At 50.5% G+C, this 21,961-nt stretch overlaps 1 protein-coding gene across 1 annotated transcript in view; it reads left to right on the top strand.

Annotated features, from left to right (window-relative positions):
* USP40 (ubiquitin specific peptidase 40) overlaps window positions 1-21,961 on the top strand; it is a 113,858-nt gene that overhangs the window by 67,900 nt on the left and 23,997 nt on the right. The window lies entirely within an intron of this gene.

Here is a 21,961-nt window from a genome sequence, read left to right as displayed (position 1 = left end):
CAAGAAAAGGTGTCTGCTAGCATGAGTCTTGGATCATGCCAGCAGTAAAGCATCCTGAGACTGTCCATGTGTGGGGTGGCTTTTCATCCAAGGGAAGTTGGGTCACTCACAATTTACTTCACCATTTCCTAAGAAGACTGACATGATTAAAGAATACCCAAGGGTATGAACTTGGATATAAACTGGTGTGCATGCAGTGTATAAGCGCATGTTCAGACAGGCTGCTGAACAGAAAGAACCAGACAGAAACATAATGATTAAATACCCTGCAGTAAATAAATACATAAATAGCATAGTGCATGAAAATAGTATACAGCACTTGGTTAACAACATGTTTTTTGATCAAACAAATGCGAAAAGCCATCCAGCCTCGTCACGGCGACCATAATTGGGACAGTCCTAACTCTAATATTAAAAACCTTACCGTTTGTCAAGGGACATGCATGTGGATAAGGGTTGAGATGTCCGGGCCCAACTAGTGGAAACGGACATATGGGAAACCACATCAATAATGCCAGCTCAAAGGCACGGTAGGCCTTACCTTTATATGCACATGATGCAAACAGACAGAAAAAAAACCAAAAGTGTGAACTGGGATATAAACTGGTGTGTATGCAGCGTGTAAGTGCACGTTCATACTAGCCACTGAACAGAAAGAACCTAAGACAGAAATAATGATTAAAAACCCTGCAGTAAATAAATAGCATAGTGCGTGTAAATAATACACGGTACTTAGTTAACATATTTTATCTATCGCTTCATTGGAGGACACAGGAAACCATGGTGTATGCTGCTGCCACTAGGAGGCTGACACTATGCAGGATAAAAGTTCGCTCCTCCTCTGCAGTGTACACCCCACCAACAGGAAGTAGGATATTCAGTTTAGCTTGGTGTCAGTAGGAGGTGGACACTGGTCTTTCATTAGACCCATGTCTACCTCAGTGTGCGTCGTTCCTTTTCAGGCACCTTGGAGGGATACACTCTGAACAGTCACTACTGTACTCGCACAAAGAGACTGAGTACGGGGTGTTCTGCCACCCCTTATCCTCATACGTCTAGTCGGCAGGACCCCAGCCCCTAACACAGAAGCGTGTTGAGGTGATCCGATTGTCAGCCCTGCCCCCGTCTCTCGCCCACCAGAGCCTGAGCTGGATTATCGGACGTACGATCTTTCTTGGATGGGGAGGTACTTTCTCTCTCCCCCCAGGTGTGGCGAAGAAGATAAGATCAAAGAAGAAAGAAGACCAATTTTTCCTTTACTTTAATAGTGACCACGCCGCTCCCCCCATGCTTCAGCGGTCATCAGAAGTAACCTAGGTCCCGGCTTCTCCCGGGCCTAGCTGCGGAGTTGGGCATTAGGGACCTTTCCACCCCTAAATTTTGAGGGTATTGGGGGCTCCAGACTTTCTTTTGCAGCGTTTTTAGATCCTCCACGCCGCTCCCCCATGTTCCGGCGATCACCAGCAGTAATCTAGGTCCCGCCTTCACTCAGGCCTAGCTTCAGCGCTGGCTCCGCCCCCTTCTTCCTGCTCTTCAGGCGGGCTTTTTTCCCGCCCGTTGCTCAGTTCCTCCTGGCCTGTGTAGCTTGGCACACCTGGCCTGTTATAGCCCCGCCCCTCTCAGCTTCCTTTCTGCCTCTAAGCCGGCACAATCTTTAGCCTTCTGAACCCGGCGCTTGGCTCTACCCCTCTTCCAGGCTTGTCAGTCTCCTTGTACAGAGTGGGGTTTTTCAGCGTCTTTCCCTGTAACGTGCGCTTTTACACTCCGGAGTCAGGGCATCCTCTCACGGCCGCCATTTCTCCTACGCCTCACAGGACCATGGGTGTTATACTGCTTGCCAGGAGGACACTAAGTAAACACAAAAAGAATTAACCCCTCCTCTGCAGTATACACCCCCTGTCTGGCCAGTTCTTGCTTAGTGTCTGTAGGAGGCACTTGGGTCTGTTTTCAGACCCCAACGTTTTTTATTTTTATTTCCTGTAGATTTTTATTTTTTAATTAACGGAGTGAAGGGGGCGACAGATTCCTTTCTAGGGTCCGCTCTCCCCCGAACCATCAACAGGCGAGCACGGCGAGTATACCTCCCCGTACCTCTCCTGCGACGACTGGGGCACGCCTAATCTATGCTAGGGCGACGGTTCCAATTCGGTCCCGATCTCACCCCCCTGTAAGATGGCGAGCACATAGAGTATTGGCTCTTATGTGCATCTCCCGGGCTCCACCGCAATCAAGCCCTCACCTGACGGCGTCATGTAGTCCCCACAGTAGCCGTAAGTCCCCTGTGGCAGGCACATATGAAGATGGACGGAGGCTCTCCATCCCCCGGCAAAGGGAGGATCGATTGAGCTTATTCCCTCGCAATGGAGGCTGCATCTCTGCTTGGTGGCGGTGAGTCGTTTCCTTCCTCACGCTGCCTGCGTGGGAAGGTGCAGTCCTGGTCCCCGGGGAGAGGTGCCGCTGGCATCCAGCAATCATTCGGGGCTACGTCGCGGCCCGCCGGCAGGCTCCATAAATTTAGTCCCCGGCTTTTTCAGCCGGACTAGGCTGCAGTTGAAATCCCCGCCCACCGCCGGAGCCTCTCCCACTACCCTGGCGCTTCTCGCTCTGAACAAGAAACACCCTGCAAATCTTGGGCACCATCTTGGGACTCCACTTCTGCGGGGAAATCGGCCGAAAATGCTAGCCTAACTACTCGGAAAGGTGCAATCTTCTCTCTTTCTCCCTGGGGACCCAAGCACAGGACCGTGGGTAAGCTGCTTCACACTATAGGAAAAAGCTTAACCTCTTCTCTGCACCCATAGCCCTGCTATCGCAGTTTATTGGAGAGAATAGACATACACTATGTCTCAATCTAAGGAGGCAAAAAGGAGCAATAAAAAGCACACTGTGGTTTTTACTTCATGTGCCACTTGCAATTCTGCTTTGCCATGTGCCCACAATACTCCATTGTGCCTGAACTGTGACCCTGTCTGTGCGCAGCCGCCTTCTGTCTCCACCTCCAATGTCCCCGCTGAGCCTAACCCTCCTGAGTGGGCCGCTTCCTTGTCGCGATCTATGGATGCTTTGGCCAAGGCATTGGACTCTTTCCGGGGATCCTCTCTAAGTCAGAACCCCCCCCCCCCCCCCGTCGACCGCGGCAGAATCTGGCACCGGTACAGAGCCGTCTGACCACAGGGGGCGTACTCCGTTACGGGAATCTCGGGGTTCCAGGAAAAGAACCCATGCCTCGCCTCCCGTGCACGCTCAAGCTTCAGCAACTGCGAGCTCAACTTCTCGCTCCCCTTCCCCCGAGGGTCGCAGCGCACATGACTCGGAATACGACTTAGTCTTTAACCCAAGACGCCTCGATCGGTCAGGAGACACTTGACTCCCTTATTGAGGCAGTCAACAAAACGCTAATGGTGGACTAGGAACCTGTATCCACTCAGGAGCACGTCGTGTCTTTTAAAAAGACTAAACGCGTCCAAAAGATATTTGCTAATTATCCTGAATTTAAGGACATTGTCCAAAAACACAGGGAACACCCGGATAAGTGATTTACAGCTCAAAAGGCCACGGAAGCCAAATATCCTTTCGCCAAGGACCTAATGAAGGAGTTGCTGCACTCTCCTTCTGTGGATCCTGCCGTATTGCGACTCGCATCCACAACAATCCTATCTCTGTCCGACAGTTCATCAGTCAAAAACCCTACTGTCCGTCAAATTGACTACCTGGCTCGCTCAGTCTTTGAGGCCTCAGGAGCAGCACTCCTTCCATCTTTCGCTGCTACCTGGGTGGCTAAGGCAATGGTCGCCTGGGCAGAGGTGTTAACCTCTACCATCCATGACAGTAATCTTCCCCCAGAAGCGGCCAGACTCGCTAACCAGATAGCTCAGGCCAGAGACTTCGTAGTTAACAATTCCATAGATGCGGCTAATTTCGCAGCGCAAGCGGGTGCAAGCACAGTCTCCATCAGGAGGGCCTTGTGGCTCCGGGATTGGCGAGCAGTTTTGCTTCTAAAAAGTCGCTGACTTCTTTACCTTACCAAGCTGGTCGTTTATTTGGAGGGAAACTAGACCAAATCATTTCTGACGCTATCGGAGGGAAGAGTAAATTTCTTCCTCATCAAAAGCCTGCCCGGCCCTTTCGGAATCAGCAACAGTTTCGGTTCCGGTCCTTTCGTAACAACTCCAATTGGTCATCCACTTCCTTTGCTCCCGATTCGGGATGTCAGGGACAGAAATTGCCAGGTCTCACACATACCTAACCGTTCCAAAACCCAGACTGAGACCTTCTGGCCCTAAGGCATCCGCACCCCTTAAACCTTCTACACAATGACTTGTCGACGTGTCCGGCAGACACCAACAAAGTAGGCGGAGGTCTTTTTTCGTTCCGTCAAGCTTGGCTCTCGGTCGTTCACAATGAGTGGGTCAGAGAGCTCGTATCCTCCAGATAAAAGATCAAGTTTTCTTCCATTCCCCCCTCACGCTTCTTCTAGTCCTCTCCCCTCAAATCAAGAGCATCAGATATTCTTCAGGCCATACAGGCGCTTCGAAGGGACGGTGTCATCGTTCCGCTCCCTCGAGACCAAAGGTTCAGGGGGTTTTACTCGAACCTATTCGTGGTCCCAAAGAAGGACGGGACTCTACGGCCCATACTGGACCTCGAGCTGTTAAACAAGTTTGTACGGGTTCGACACTTCAGGATGGACTCCCTCCGTTCCGTTGTCGCATCCCTGGAAAAAGGAGAGTTCCTAGCATCCATAGACATCAAGGATGCTTATCTCCACATCCAAATCTTTCCCTCTCATCAGCAGTTCCTGCGCTTCGCAGTCCAAGACGAATACTTCCAGTTTGTGGCCTTGCCCTTCGGCCTCGCCACCACCCCCAGAGTTTTCACGAAGATCATGGCAGCTGTCATGGCCATTCTTCACGCTCGGGGAGTGGTAGTTCTTCTGTATCTGGATGACCTATTAATCAAGGGTCCGTCCCATTCTGCCTGCGAGGAGTCTGTAAATATCACCATGGATTTTCTTTCTCGCCTGGGCTGGAAAATCAATCTCCAGTGCCAGCTCAGCAAATCTTCTTCCTGGGCATGATCCTGGACTCTTCCCGCGGGTTATTCATTTTCCCTCCAGAGAAGGTCTTGTCCTTACAACAGGGAGTGCGCAAGCTCTCCCGCCCAGTCCCTCATTCCATTCGCTTTACTATGCGCATCCTCAGAAAAATGATTGTGGCGATGGAAGCCATTCCGTTTTGCGCAGTTCCATCTCCGTCCCCTGCAACAGGCGCTGCTGTTAGCCTGGGACAGGAGTCCGTTCTCCCTTGACCGTCGTTTTTGCCTGTCCCCACAGGTCAGGCAGACCCTCAGGTGGTGGACGATGAAAGCTTCTCTGAACCACGGGAAATCCTTCCTCCCGGTGCGCTGGTTAGTGGTGACCACCGACGCCAGCCTTTTGGGCTGGGGTGCAGTTTTCAATCACCACACGGCACAGGGTCGTTGGTCCATACGAGAGTCGCGTCTCCCAATCAATGTCTTGGAAATTCGAGCGATCACACTGGCATTACGCAATTTTCACCACCTTCTCGCAGGCCATCCCATCAGGATCCAATCCGACAACGCTACAGCGGTGGCGTATATCAACTGGCAAGGGGGAACCCGCAGCAGGGCGGCCATGCGCGAAGTCACTCACATTCTACGCTGGGCCAAAACCAATCATTTGCTCATCTCGGCGATCCACATACCGGGTGTGGAGAATTGGGCGGCGGACTTCCTCAGTCACCAAGGTCTTGCCTCGGACGAGTGGTCCCTCCACCCGGAAGTCTTCCAGCAGATTTGTCTTCCCTGGGGGATGCCGGATGTGGATCTCATGGCCTCAAGGCTAAACAACCAGGTTCCCCAGTTTATTGCTCGATCCTGTGATCCTTGCGCCATCGGAGTGTCGGGGTTGTCACGACAATACCCTTCATCCACCAGTCATTCCAAATCAGATTAAAAGCATGTTGGTACCGGATAAGAATGAATCAGACACAATGCTGGTTCAAACTCATTGCATGCTCGTGTGTAACGTCACAGCAACAACTGAACTTTATTTCCTGATACACAACATTACATGATCTATTGGGGGAAGGTGTGCAGAGGGCGGGGATATGCAGGGGTTTAAGCAATGTATCTAGTATTCAGTCCTTCTGGTTGGCTCTGACGTCATCTGATGAATCTTCCTTTGTCCACATCTTGTCCACATCGCTTTAAGTATCATTTCAAGAGAAATGATACTTGTCCTTCTGGTATGTGTAACTTGTTCCTTCAGCCGAGTGAAAGTGGGGCAAAGGTGAATACTGGCAGCCATCTTAAATACAATTACATGTGCATTAATAAGCATGAAGGGGAAAAACTTATTGTTTCACAGCATAAGAATACATAAAGTAAAAAAGAGTATAAAAACATATATTTTCACCTTGACAATCCCCCCTAAACACTAAGTTTTTCCCTAAAAAGAAAGATCCTTCGAGACTGTCCATGTGATGGGGAAAGGGGAGGTGGATTTCTTCATCCAGACACCTCAGAAGCTCTCCCCTTGTGAGAGGCCACCAGGCAGCTGAACCCTTCACTAGCTTCACATGGAGTTCTCCCGCTGTCCCTAAACTAAATCTCTTAGCATCATCTGAGAATTAGGGGTTTTGTCTAACTTCTTGAGGGGGACGTACTTGGGGATTTCCCCTGGATCAGTGCCATTGTACTCTAGTGGGTCTACTTCTTGGTTGAGGAAGGTGCCAGTCGGAGTTGCCTCAGTGATAACCTTTTTATACAGGGGAATAACACAACAGAGGATTATCGATCCAACTACAAGAAGGGCAATCAGTACTAGACAAGCTTGTTGAAGGAATCCTTTGAGCCCACCCAACCAACCGGAAAAGAAAGATGTGTCTACTCCTGCATTAGTTTTTAATTCTGCTGCTAACCCATTTATCTTCTTAAGGGCTATCATGGTCTTTCCATTTACCCCAGAGTTCTGAGGGATATAGGTACAACATTCCTCTCCCACCATCCCACAGACTCCTCCTTTCTCAGCTAAGATCATATCAAGAGCTAATCGGTTTTGGAGGGTCATTCTAGTGTTAGGGCCCAATTCCTCTACTATACCCTGGAAAGCATCACAGGTAAAATTGACAAACCTTTGTTCACTGTAATATATGTAATTGATCCAATCAACATTTTTATTAATCTGCACCTATGGATTAAAGAAACAAAGCTAGCATAGATCTGGTTCTGGGCTTTAAATTGGTCAGGCACCCCCCTTGGCACTCCAATGCCATCGACCTATACCAATGGATTTTCTTCATAACTCATGTGGAGCTGATCGAGACTTCTCCTCTTTCTGGTATATTCATCAGGTATCTCCGGATCCCAAGGTAAAATCTTGAACTGCATAGCTAGTTAAACAAGGGTGCATTGACCTGTCCAGGTATTAGGCAACCTAGGATGGAGCTTACCATCTCCACATAACGAATAAATGTCGTACATATACTGTGTATGATTAGCTAGCAAGTCAGTATCTATAGAACTGTTTTCTTTGCAGAAACCTGTATCGAAGACCCCTACTGGTGTACCTGTAGTGTCGTGGGAATTATAGCAGGTATAATTATCAGCTAATACAGTTATCCCCCCTGGGACCTTTAGTTTAGGTGCTTCATGAATTAGTGGGACATAATCTGAGCAATCAGTGGGCTTTAGACCCCTCAACAGATTCATAACACAGGCAGTGGTATTGTCATCAGGAAAAAACAATGTATGTGTGTATAGATGTGTATTCGCTGCAGCACAAGCAATACATCCTACAGAGATATTCTGGACTCTTACATTGTATCTTACCCATTCTAACCATAATTTTTTCCTTGGGGCTGTTTGTGTTTCTATGGAGAAAACTTCTAACACATATATAATACTGGATGATTCCCTCTACCACCCGTTGAGTCTCGGGGCACTTGACTACATTGCAGAAATCAAATCTCCAGATTTTTACCGGGGCCGTTAGATTTACCCAGAGAATAGTGGCACTGGTATTCTTATTTACAATAGGGGCCGAAAAGGTAGGGGCGAGGATGGCCCCCAGCCTCAGGACCAAAAACAACAGCAACATTTTCCTTCGATCACCACTGTGACTAAGCGCTGGTTCGGTCTCTTTTGCAGTGTGAAGCGTAGATCCAGGTGCTCTTTCCTTCAAGTTTTACTGACATAGCTTTTCACAACCATAAAACCACCAGGCTTCAAATTGTGACCAATATCGGTTTCTGCTGAATCTGGAAGGGAAGAAGAAACTAAAACATAGGTGTTAGCAACATTTTTTACTAAACTGAATAACATATTGAACAGCACGGTCAGTTTCCTCTATAACTACTGAGACTGAAAATTTGCAACTGAGAACCTAGCACCAAACAATATCTCATATGGGGACAGGCCATGTTTTGCAATAGGGGTAATACGAATGTATAAGAGCCCTGGCCATGGAGCCGTAGTCTCCTGCATCAATTTGGTCAATTGTCCCTTCAGCGTGCCGTTCAGCCTCTTAACTTTCCTACTAGACTGTGGCTGGTACGGAGTATGGAGAGCTACAGTGGATCCAAGCATTGTCAGAACCTCCTGTTACACATGAGAAGGAAAGGCCGGGTCTTGGTCACTTTCAACAACTTCTGGAACACCATATCTGCATATAACTTCCATCACCAGTTTCTTTGCTGTGGTCTTTGCAGTCACGTTGGTAATGGGGAATGCTTCTGGCCAACTGGAGAACATGTCGACAACCACCAGACAATATTCATACCTTCCAGACTTAGGCAACGTAATGAGGTCCACCTGGAGCCTTTGGAAAGGATAGTCGGGCTTAGCAAGGTGCTTCAGGGTTACACGTTGAAGTTGACCGGGATTGCAGGTCTGACAGATACCTCGATATGTGGGCCCATGCGCCCACATGGCAATAGCAGGGTACATCCGCTTAGGGAGACACACAAGTTGGTCCTTTTTCCAGCGACCATTGTCCATACGTGCTCCATCAGCTTTCCACTGCTTCACTTCTTCCTTTGGAGATATTCTCTGCATCGTCATTAAGCGGTCTTGCGGGGTCCGGCAGAAAACCTCAGTCTGTCGTAGATCATCAGGTTCCTGTAGAGTTAGTGTTTCTTGTAACTGTTTACGCTGAGAGCATGTGGTCACCATAGCTGGTATGGTCAGTTCAACAGGCAGAAGAGCAGCGGCTTTTGCTTGCTTATCCGCAAAGGCGTTACCACCAGTCTGTGGTCTGTTCCATGGTACCGTGCTCCTTAACTTTGATAATGGCCACCTGAGTAGGTAATTCGATTGAGTCCATAAGGGCTTTAACAGCTTCAACATTCTTCACTGAGTCCCGGTGGTAGTAACAAATCCTCGATTGGCTCATAGGGCTCCGAAATCATGAGCAATACCAAATGCATACTGTGAGTCCGTGTATATATTAGCCCGCCTGTTTTGGCCAGAACACATGCAGTAGACAGATCCTGAAATTCTGCTTCTTGTCCTGACAGGATGGGAGGGAGTGAGTGCAGCTCCGTGCACTACAGTGTCTTCCATAGTAACAGCGTATCCTGTGTGGAGTCTGCCAAAATCATCAGCATATCTTGAACAGTCTTTCAGGGCTTTGTAGAGAAATTGCATTATGCGGGATGCGTCTGGTATTCACTGACAACAATAAGTACATAGTCCAAGGAAACGCTGGAGCTCAGTCTCATCCTTTGTAGCTGACGGCTATTTTTCTTTCTTCTGTGAGGTGTCTGGCACCCTGAAGGAGACAGTGACCCAAAAATATCACTTGACCAAGGCAGAACCGAAGTTTCGAGGCCGAAACCCGACAGTTCAGATCTGCCAGATACTTGAGAAGACTAACAGTGGCAACAATGGCTTCCTGCTCTGTCTGTACACACAAGAAAAAAATTACCAAAAATTACCCACATACTGAAGCAGCGTAACATAAGGATATTCTAACTGCCAGGGTTAGAGACACTATCCCCCCTATTTTTTTTTTTTTTTCAAACTGATCGGGAAAGGGCATGTAAGATACACATCTCATTATACTCATCTACATAGGGGTTATATAACGTAAGGACCATCTGACCATCATCTTGGCTCACCAACTCTCTAGGTCTGCTCAGGTGCACTTATACGTCCATCATATTATCTTTGTCTGTAAAATGGGAAAGGTTTGTTCTCAGGGTCAGCCAATTATTTTAGCGTAGCTAGCTAGTCAGAGGGCTTCCAGGGATAATACTCCTGTATCTGTCTTACACTACCTGATGTGGTTGGTTCTCTGGTGGTGGGGGTGACTAGATGACCGGTTGGGGGTGACATGACATGCTGGTCTACAGCTCCTTCCCAAAAGGATTACTGTCAGCTTACTCCCAAAAGTTAATGTCCCCACTACCCACAATCCTGTGTCAGCTTCTTACATCACTACATGTGATCTTATCTGGACAGGATTCAGCGTAATTCACTTAGGTTGGGTTGCAGCACAGATTATACAAGTATTTCTCCAGTCTGGGTTTGTCTGACCGCAATGTTTACAAATCCATCTGTCTTGTCTTGGTCTGAGAATTAACATGGCGACGGAGATTTCCAGACACAGGGTTAAAATGGATATTGGAATATGACACTGGATTTGTGTAAGGGAGGGGGGCTGGAGCTGAAATCTGTTTCTTGGGCCACTGATAAGGAAGCGAGCTGCGAGCTGTGTCCTTGAAGCTGCGGGGGCTAGAGAGCGGTGTTGGCCAAGAGCGCAGCTGCTGATACAGAATGGGTTAAGTTCTTCTGGAATCTTTGTACTACTTTTAATGCATCGTCCGGACACCATATTTCACTTTAAACTTACAATAATTCTTTCTAATTCAATACAACATTGTACTATTGCTTCAAACAAAACACAGATTCTCCCAGCGCGTTCTACACCAAGGACATTGCCCCCTCCATACCAGAGACACAGAGACAAGAACATCACAGCATTCCTCAACACAAAAGAAAGCAATAATGCAGCGGTTTGACCCCTCCCATCGGGTGTCTCGGAAAACCACACAGAGTAACGAAATACAGCAGTTCTCAGACTTAATTAATTTCTACAAAACCTTCACACAACTCATATGCCAGAGCACCCTAGAAAAACTAATGATTGAGATATTTTATAACCAAACACGGGCTCTGCATCCTTTCATCTTTCCTCTCCATCAACCTTTTTCCATTCCTCGTTCTTTAAACCTTGCGCAACTCGCAGATGAGCTTGCGCTTGTTCTAACAGTCCTTTATCTTTCAATATGCCCTTTTTGTTCTCTATGAGATTGTGCCATGTAGACGGCTGCAATCTCCCTGTCGAGGGCAATCCTACATGCTTGTACAACCTCTCAACATTCTTGACTGCCTTCTTGCCCTCCCGTGACTCTACTATTGTCTTGACTTCCACAGCATCCTCACTTAACTCGTGGGGCACGGACTTCTTCTGCTTCAAAAGACGCAACATGAGTCACAGAATACTACGCCCTGCTGCAGCCCAGGATCGCTGACAGCGGTAACAACACGTGTGTTCTAACACGGAGCCTCACGTTCGACGTGCTATGAATAAAGAGCCTCGCGCTCAATATTTTTCCCTAACCTGAACACCAGTGATTAACAGTCTACTCTGTCACGATATTCTTAACAGTCGGGAGGCGGTCTCCTAGTGAGAGCCCTCCACAGAAAAACAGGTGGTCCCCTCTCGGGACGTCTTAATTACCTAGTTGGTACAATATCACAGAGGCTGCGTCTCCTGTCCCTTTCTCAAAGCCGCCCCCAATCCACAAACTTCCTCAATCTTTCGCTCTATCACTACTAGGCAATAGTCACGGGTAGGGTGGTTGAATGGAGTACAATGACCGGTTGAGGAGGTGTGGTGTACACGAGGACGCGCAGATTGCGACGTCTCTCAGTTGCTGGTTCGAAGCGTGGCACGGGATCGCGCTCGGTCTCACCACTCGACCGGTCACTCCCCAGACCCAAGGAGACCACAGACTAACCAATAATGGCTGAAACACTAGCAAGTGTGACACATACATAGTATGTGATCTCCACTTACCGTGTTTAGAGGGTGATCAGTCCTCGAGGTCAGCCACTACGGGTGTCGTCCACGGACGTCCAGGCGGTCTCGGATCGCGGGCCACGCCCCACGTTGGTTGCGCCAAATTGTCGGGGTCGTCACGACAATACCCTTCATCCACCAGTCATTCCAAATCAGATTAAAAGCATGTTGGTACCGGATAAGAATGAGTCAGACACAATGCTGGTTCAAACTCATTGCATGCTCGTGTGTAACGTCACAGCAACAACTGAACTTTATTTCTTTATCGCCTCTCATTGGGGGACACAGGAACCATGGGTGTATGCTGCTGCCACTAGGAGGCTGACACTATGCAAATAAAAAAGTTAGCTCCTCCTCTGCAGTGTACACCCCACCGACTGGCATTATACTCTTCAGTTTAGCTTAGTGTCAGTAGGAGGTGGACACGGGTCTTTCATTAGACCCTTATCTACCTCAATGTGCGTCGTTCCTTTTCAGGTTTCCGGAGGGATACAGGGTGAACAGTCACACCTGTACTCCCACATTATGGACTATGAGTACGGCGTGTACTGCCACCCCGTATCCTCATAGATCCCACAGCAGGACCAAGATCCTGGCACAGAAGCGTGCTCAGAAGTCCGGTCCTGGCTCCGTCCCCCACCCACTCGCCCACCAGAGCCTGTCGGTCGGAGGAGACGAGGACGTCCGTCACCACCTACACGGACGTCTAATACCTTCCACTTCTTAAGGTTAGTACCGACGGCATGGGAAGTTAGGTGAGTATTTGTGCCCCTATCAGTTAGGGGGCCCTGTGGATCCCCTACGTTTCCTGCGCAGTTTTCCTTTTGAGCAGCGCGGTGCCTTACTGGCAGCCGCACTGCTATTTCTACGGCCGCACTTCTCCACCTGCGGCCGCACCTTTTTCCGAGACCCACCGATCTGGGTGACACTTAGGCCCCATTCCTTCCCGCAGTTTTCCACCGCGGCCGCGTTTTCACAGGCAGTCGCACTGCCTTACCTGCGGCCGCATCCTTTTAATCTTTGCGGCGCGGCCCCCTTCAGGCAGCCGCACCGTTTTCCCCGGCAGCCGTACCTTGGGAGGTGACGCGCGGCCGCGGTCCTATCCAGCGGCCGCCGGCTTCTAATACAGGCCCCGGCTCTTCCCGGGCCTACTTCCGGCGCCGGCATCGGCGCTCCCCCCTTTCCTGCGGCGGCTGCCGCGCCTATCAGCCGGGCGGCGCCCGCACTGTTTTTTGCGCCGCACCGGCGATTACCATCTTTTTGGCGGTCACCGGCTTCTAATTTAGGCCCCGGCTTTCCCCGGGGCCTACTTCCGGTGACGCGCTCGCCCACTTCCGGTATCATCGGGCGGGCTTTCTCCCGCCCGACAAACTCCGCATTCTCCTCCCACCGGCGCCATCTCGTCTGGCTCCGCCCCTTCCTCCACGCCGCTGCTGGACGCTTAGGGCACGAGTCTCCTTCATTCTGCCACGCTCCTGCGCCGGGAAACTTCGCAGAGCGCTCGGTCCGGGGACGCAGCACGCCATCTGCGCCGGGGATCCTCAGCATCTTCCTGCAGCTCCTGGTATCCGGGCTTTTCGTCTGCCGTGAGTAGCTCTGCACTGCAGACTGACACCCTCCTCTGCCCCACTGTCCCCTAACCTGCTGGCATTTTCTTCAGGGACCTCTTCAAAATGTCTAACTCTAAAGGGGGCCGCTCTCGTCCTCCGACTTCTTCATCTTCTGCCCTAGTCACCTACTTTGCATGTTCGTCCTGTAACAGCAAACTTCCCTCAGGTCAGTCCTCCCCGCTGTGTCAGTCCTGCAGCAACCCGATTGTTCCCACCGCCCAGGATCCCCCGGCTGTTCCGCCCGAGACTGACCCCCCCATCCCAGGCTGGGCCGCCTCTCTGTCACAATCGGTGGCGGATTTAACACGGGTATCTCAAACCCTGGTGTCCGCGCTGGATCGGTTACCCCTGCAGACCCCTGCCGTGGCCAGCGGGTCGCAGGAACCGCCGCCCGAGCCCTCCTTGATAAGCCACAAAAGGTCCAGACAGGAACGTCGGTCTGAGTCCTCTTCGCGCTCCATCTCGCCACTCGGCCCTCCCTTGCGGTCGGCATCTCCTCGACCCTCCTCCCCTGAGTCAGGCAAGGCACACTCTGATGCGCCCTCGGAGGATATTTCGGAGCTGGATTCTAACCAAATCGCCACCATGAGGGAGATGGTCCAGAATCTCATTGTGGCAGTAAACCAATCTTGTGGCATAAAGGATCCCTCTACGGAACCCGCAGATCAGGCGGTTTCGTTTAGACGGGCCAAACCACCTTCCAAGTTTTTTGCTCCTCATCCTGAATTCGAGGAAATCATGTCCAGAGAGAGAGAGAACCCCACTAGGCGTTTTCAGAGGGGAAAACGCCTGGGTGTGCTATATCCCTTTTCTCCAGAAGTTACCGCCAATTGGACGGTCTCTCCCTCGGTGGATCCACCTGTGTCCAGGCTGTCCACCAACACGGTGCTTCCTCTGTCAGGCGGAGCATCTCTGAAGGACTCTAACGATAGGGCTATAGAATCCTTTGCGAAGTCAGCTTTTGAAGCGGCTGCAGCGGCCATATGCCCAGCTTTTGCTTCCACTTGGGTTTCTAAATCCATCTCCAAATGGGCCAAAGAACTCCGTCGAGGTATCCTGGACGGGGCGCCTCCCATGCAACTAGCGGAGCTTGCCAACCAGATTTCCCACGCCGGTGAATACCTGGTCTCTGCCTCCCTGGATGTCGCGTCTTGTGCGGCTCAGGCTTCCAGCAATGCCGTTGCCATCCGCCGCACCGTTTGGCTCAAGGCCTGGCAGGCGGATTTATCTTCTAAAAAGTCCCTCACTAGTCTGCCCTTCCAGGGCTCTCGTCTCTTTGGTTCCCAGCTGGATCAAATCATTAAGGACGCCACCGGGGGTACAAGTTCTCTTCTCCCCCAGGCTAAGCCTCGTCGCCCTCCTCCTAGACGGCAGTTTCGCTCTTTTCGGCCCTTTCGTCGCTTCGCTGCGTCAAACTCCTTTTCCCAGCAGCAACAGAGGCCACAGGCACGTCAGGAGAAGAAGGCGGTGTCCTTTAGGCCCACTCCGTCCTGGCGTCCTCGCTATTCCCAGGGTAGATCCTCCAGGCCCAGGACTGGAAGATCCACCTCGGCATGACTCTCGGCAAGACCCCAGCCCACCTCCCAGGTTGGGCGGCCGTCTTCTCTTCTTCAGGGACGTCTGGATTTCCGCAGTGGAGGACGCATGGGTCAGGGAAGTTGTATCCTCGGGATACAAGATAGAGTTCGCCTCCCGACCCAGGGATCGTTTCTTCCAATCCCGTCCTCCAAGAGATCCCGCTCTAGTTCCGGGCTTCTTCGCAGCCATCGCTTCTCTGCTCAAATCCGGGGTAATCGTCCCCGTCCCAGAGAAAGAACGGTTCACGGGTTTCTACTCGAACCTTTTTGTGGTACCGAAAAAAGACGGCAAGGTTCGCCCCATTCTGGACCTCAAATTGCTGAACAGGAGAGTTCGCCTGAGACACTTCAGGATGGAATCCCTTCGTTCAGTAATTGCTTCCATGGAGGCCCAGGAATTTCTATGCTCAATAGATATCCAGGACGCCTACCTCCATGTCCCGGTATTTCCCGGACATCACCGTTTCCTGCGCTTCGCAGTACAACAGGAACACTTTCAATTCGTCGCCCTGCCGTTCGGTCTCGCAACCGCTCCAAGGGTGTTCACGAAGATCATGGCGGCGCTGATGGCAATATTGAGAGTCAGAGGCCTGGTCCTATTTCCATACCTCGACGACATTCTCATCAAGGCTCAGTCCTTTGCTCAGGCCCACGAAAGCCTGTCCATTGTTCTCGACACCTTAGCCCGTTTCGGGTGGCTGGTCAACCGGAAGAAGTCCTGCCTTATTCCTTCTCAGCGCATCATCTTTCTGGGCATGCTTTTCGACACTCGTCAGAGCAGAGTCTTCCTTCCCAAGGACAAGAGATCCACTCTTTGTCGGGACATACGCTTGCTCCAGGGTCCTCGGCCTCCCTCCCTCCGATCGGCCATGAAGGTTTTGGGGAGGATGGTGGCTACCTTGGAAGCGATTCCCTTCGCCCAATTTCATTCGCGACCCCTTCAGCAAGCCATTCTGTCTCAGTGGGACAGGTCTGTCTTCTCCCTGGATCGGCCGATCATGCTCTCTTCTCGGGTCAAGCGGTCCCTCAACTGGTGGCTGATGTCACCTCTCATCTCCCAGGGCAGGTCCTTCCTTCCAGTTCACTGGCAGGTGGTGACAACGGACGCCAGCCTGATCGGCTGGGGTGCGGTTTTTCGCCACCTGACGGTTCAGGGCCGTTGGTCGTTGCAGGAGTCAACTCTGCCAATCAATGTCCTCGAGATTCGGGCCATCTTTCTGTCCCTCCGCCACTGGGAAAGGATCCTCAGGGGCCTTCCAGTCCGGATCCAGACGGACAACGCCACGGCTGTGGCGTATGTCAACCATCAGGGGGGGACCCGGAGCTCCTTGGCCCTTGCCGAGGTATCCAAGATCCTCCTTTGGGCAGAGGCAACGGTTCCGGTGATATCCGCGGTGCATATCCCCGGCGTGGACAACTGGGCCGCCGACTTCCTCAGCCGCGAGGGCCTCGCGGCAGGGGAATGGTCCTTGCATCCGGAGGTCTTCCATCAGATTTGCCTTCGATGGGGGACTCCGGATGTGGATCTCACGGCGTCTCGAATCAACAGGAAGGTTCCGCAGTTCGTCTCCAGGTCCCGCGATCCTCTCGCAGTGGACGTCGATGCTCTGGCCATTCCTTGGTCACAGTTCGAGCTGCCCTACCTGTTCCCACCCCTTCCATTACTTCCCAAGCTGTTGAAGAAAATCAAAGCGGAAGGGGTGCCGGTCATCCTGATCGCCCCGGATTGGCCCAGGAGAGCTTGGTTCGCGGAGCTCGTCAACCTTCTCGCGGACGCTCCCTGGCGCCTTCCAGACAGGCCCGATCTGCTGTCCCAAGGTCCGATCTGCCACCCGAATTCTCGGTCGCTCAGTTTAACGGCGTGGCTGTTGAGACCGCGGTTTTAAGAGCGTCCGGCCTCTCGGACCGGGTGATTCACACTATGATTCAGGCTCGGAAGCCTTCGTCTTCCAGGATCTACTACCGCACCTGGAAGGCTTACTTCCGTTGGTGCGAGTCCAACCGCGTTCCGCCTATGGTTTTTTCCCTGCCTTCTCTTTTGGCCTTCCTTCAGGCAGGACTGGATTCGGGCCTGGCGCTTAGCTCCCTGAAGGGTCAGGTCTCTGCGCTTTCCATCCTCTTTCAGAAGACCTTGGCCTCTCGGCCACAAGTTAAGACCTTCTTTCAAGGGGTAGCCCATGCTGTCCCGCCGTACAGGGCCCCTGTGGAGGCATGGGACTTAAACCTGGTACTGGACGTTCTGAGGGTTTCCCCCTTTGAACCTCTTAGGGAGATTCCTCTATCAGTTCTATCTTGGAAGGTGACCTTTCTTGTGGCCATCACGTCTATTCGCCGCGTTTCCGAGTTGGCGGCCCTGTCTTGCCGCCCTCCGTTTTTGGTCATTCACCAGGACAAGGTGGTCTTCCGGCTCCCACCTTCCTTTCTTCCTAAGGTGGTTTCCACCTTCCACCTCAACGAGGACATCGTTCTACCTTCCTTTTGTCCAGTTCCGACTCATCCTCTGGAGCGATCATTGAACAAGCTGGACCTCGTCAGGGCAGTGAGGATCTATCTGGACAGAACGTCCACTTTCCGGAAGACGGATTCCTTTTTCGTCATTCCTGATGGCACGCGCAGAGGCCAACCGGCTTCTAAAGCGACTATTGCTCGCTGGATCAGATTGGCAATTTTGGAGGCTTACCGGGTCAAGAACAGAGTGCCCCCTCCTGGGATTAAGGCTCACTCTACCCGGGCAGTCGGCGCCTCCTGGGCGGTGCACCACAGGGCTTCCGCCTTACAGCTTTGCAAAGCGGCAACTTGGTCTTCCATCCACACGTTCGCCAAATTTTACAAGGTCCATACCTACGCTTCGGCGGACGCCGGCCTAGGCAGAAGGATCTTGCAGGCGGCAGTGGTGAGTCCTCTGAACTGATGGAAGTCTGTCTTTCCCACCCGTGGGACTGCTTTGGGACGTCCCATGGTTCCTGTGTCCCCCAATGAGAGGCGATAAAGAAAACAGGATTTTTGGTTGCTTACCGTAATATCTGTTTCTTGAAGCCTCCATTGGGGGACACAGCTCCCTCCCAATGTTTCTGTTATCTGTTTTATGACTGTTCTCACGTTTACAGTTCTCAAGTTTGTGGTTATGGTTTTTCAACCTTGTTCTTTTCTCCTACTGCTTTCTCACTAACTGAAGAGTATAATGCCAGTCGGTGGGGTGTACACTGCAGAGGAGGAGCTAACTTTTTTATTTGCATAGTGTCAGCCTCCTAGTGGCAGCAGCATACACCCATGGTTCCTGTGTCCCCCAATGGAGGCTTCAAGAAACAGATTTTACGGTAAGCAACCAAAAATCCTGTTTTCCTGATACACAACATTACATGATCTATTGGGGGAAGGTGTGCAGAGGGCGGGGATATGCAGGGGTTTAAGCAATGTATCTAGTATTCAGTCCTTCTGGTTGGCTCTGACGTCATCTGATGAATCTTCCTTTGTCCACATCTTGTCCACATCGCTTTAAGTATCATTTCAAGAGAAATGATACTTGTCCTTCTGGTATGTGTAACTTGTTCCTTCAGCCGAGTGAAAGTGGGGCAAAGGTGAATACTGGCAGCCATCTTAAATACAATTACATGTGCATTAATAAGCATGAAGGGGAAAAACTTATTGTTTCACAGCATAAGAATACATAAAGTAAAAAAGAGTATAAAAACATATATTTTCACCTTGACAGGAGCAGATGCTCTGGTTCTGTCGTGGCATCGGTTCCAACTGCCGTACATCTTTCCTCCTCTTCGCCTGCTCCCGAGGGTCATCAAGAAGATCAGGGCAGAGAGGAGACTGGTGATCCTTGTCGCGCCGGACTGGCTGCGCCGAGCATGGTACGCGGAACTCGTCCAAATGGTCGCCGATGTTCCCTGGCGGCTTCCAGATCGCATGGATCTTCTCTCACAGGGCCCGATTTGCCACCAGAACTCCAGGGCCCTGATGGCGTTGTCGTTGAATCCAGGATTTTAGCCCAAGCCGGATTCTCTCCAGTCTTCTACCATGTCATTGGTGTCTTCTACCATGATTAGTGCTAGGAAACCCGCATCCATGCGCATTTATCATCGCACCTGGCGGACTTTCTTCTCATGGTGCAATGCGCATGGATGATCCCCTCTGGTGTTTTCCATTCCGTCCATTCAGGAGTTCCTCCAATCAGGTTTAGAGTCAGGCCTTGCCCTAGGCTCGCTCAAGGGACAAGTGTCTGCATTGTCAGTACTATTCCAACGAAAGATCGCTTCCAGACTGCAGGTTAAGACGTTCATTCAAGGAGTTGTTGCATACGCAGCATCAATAGTAAAAAGTTGGTCACACAGGGTTAATAGCTGTGTTAATGGAGTGTTACACCGCGGTCCATTAACGCTGGCATTAACCCTGTGTGAGGGCTGACTGGAGGGGAGTACGGAGCGGGCAATGACTGCGGGGAGGAAGGAGCGGCCATTTTGCCGACGGACTATGCCCGTCGCTGATTGGTCGTGGCAATGGTTGTGGGCGTTTTGCCACGACCAATCAGCGACTTGGATTTCCATGACAGACAGAGGTCGCGACCAATGAATATCCATGACAGACAGACAGACCGAAGTGATCCTTAGACAATTATATAGTAGATTGTTAAAGTTTGAGTTTTCTTTCTCTTTTACACGTTGCTTCTCCTACTGCTTTCTCACTAACTGAATATCCTAGTTCCTGTCGGTAGGGTGTACACTGCGGAGGAGGAGCTAACTTTTTTATTTGCATAGTGGCAGCCTCCTAGTGGCAGCAGCATGTACACCCATGGTTTCCTGTGTCCCCCAATGAAGGCTCCGAGAAACAGATTTTACAGTAAGCAACCGAAAATCCTGTTTTTTACTGTCCCAGTTACGGTCACCGTGAAGAGGCGAGATGGCTTTCGCATTTTATTTTTAATCAAAAAACATGCTAACTAAGTTCCGTATATTATTTTCATGCACCCTGCTATTTATTTATTTACTGCAAGGTATTTAGTCATTATGTTTCTGTCTTTGGATCTCAACATGATTTATGAATGGCAGACATACTCAAGGAGCGACGTCTCCAAATTATCTAGAAGCAATTTGGTGATGAATAATGCTTTTTCCAGCATGATGGAGTCCATGTCACAAGACAAAAGTGATAATTAAGAGGCTGGATAAACAAAACATTTAAATTTTGGGTACATGGCCATGAAACGCTCCAGTTCTCAATCCCATTAACAACCTGTGGTCAGTCCTCAAAAAACGGGTGGCCAAAAATTGTGATAAACTCCAAGCACCGATTAGAAAAAATGGGATGTCATCAGTTATGATTTAGCCCAGAAGCTGATATCCAACATGTAAGGGCGAAGGCCAGAAGTCTTGATACATAAGGGACAATGCTGTAAATATTGAATCTTTGCATAAACTTGATGTATTTATTAATAAAAGTTTAAAAGCTTATGAAATACTGATACTTCAGGAACCATAGGAATATCTGACTAAAAGATCTAAAAACACTGAAGCAGCGAACCATGTGAAAGCCAAAATTATTATCAGTCTCAAAACTTTTGGCCAAGACTGTAGTGTTGTAGCATTAAAGAACAATGGTAGGAGGACAGTCTAGGAGAGAGCATTGACACTTAATGGCAGTTGAATAGATAAATTTTATCATTTAGTCGCTAGTGAAGCTTTTTCTTTATCTTAAAGGGCCACTGTCACCCCCTCCAGCCGTTATAAACTAAAAGAGCCACCTTGTGCAGCAGTAATGCTGCATTCTAACAAGTTGTCTCTTTTAGTTTTTGCTTCTGTTATTCCCTCAATAAAGCTTTATATAATTTTCCCCAAATACCTATCTTTAGCCGGGGAGGCAGGTCTGAAGCCTTCTCTTTGAAGCGCCCAACTGCCGTCAGTCATCTCTTCTGGGGCGCTGGTCGCCGCCCCTTCAGCGTTGTTTACGTCTGAAATCCGGCGCCTGCGCTGTGCGTGCCTGCCAGGGGCAGGCGCATTGAGTAGTGGCCGTCATAGCTCAGATGCCGGGTTCCTGACGGCGCCTGCGTGGGCAGTGCGGCCACCCTGTTACTGAATCCCCGCCCCGCAGTGTGTTATGCATTATGCACAGTGTGGGGCTGGAATTCAGCTACAGGGTGGCCGCACTGCCCGCACAGGCGCCGTCAGGAACAGGGCATCTGAGCTATGACGGCCACTACTCAATGCGCCTGCCCCTGGCAGGCACACACAGTGCAGGCGCCGGATTTCAGACGTAAACAGCGCTGAAGGGGCGGCGACCAGCGCCCCAAAAGAGATGACTGACGGCAGTTGGGCACTTCAAAGAGGGGGCTTCAGACCTGCCTCCCTGGCTAAAGATAGGTATTTGGGGAAAATTATAAAACGCTTTATTGAGGGAATAACAGAAGCAAAAACTAAAAGAGCCACCTTGTTAGAATGCAGCATTACTGCTGCACAGGGTGGCTCTTTTAGTTTATAACGGCTGGAGGGGGTGACAGTGTTTATTTAAATAAACTTTCCAGGACCAGATGGTAATTAAAGTAAATGGGAGCTGCAGTACAGCAGAATGGCCAATACACAGTTTAAGGATAGAGATGAGCGAATATGTTCGGGAAAACGATCGCCTCATCCAAATGTGCCATATTTGTGCCGATTTTATGTATGATG

The sequence above is a fragment of the Ranitomeya imitator genome, chromosome 7 (assembly GCF_032444005.1).
Source record: "Ranitomeya imitator isolate aRanImi1 chromosome 7, aRanImi1.pri, whole genome shotgun sequence".
In the NCBI taxonomy this organism is placed as follows: domain Eukaryota; kingdom Metazoa; phylum Chordata; class Amphibia; order Anura; family Dendrobatidae; genus Ranitomeya; species Ranitomeya imitator.
Note: the sequence above shows the minus strand (reverse complement) of the source record. Positions and strands in the feature narration are given on the sequence as shown.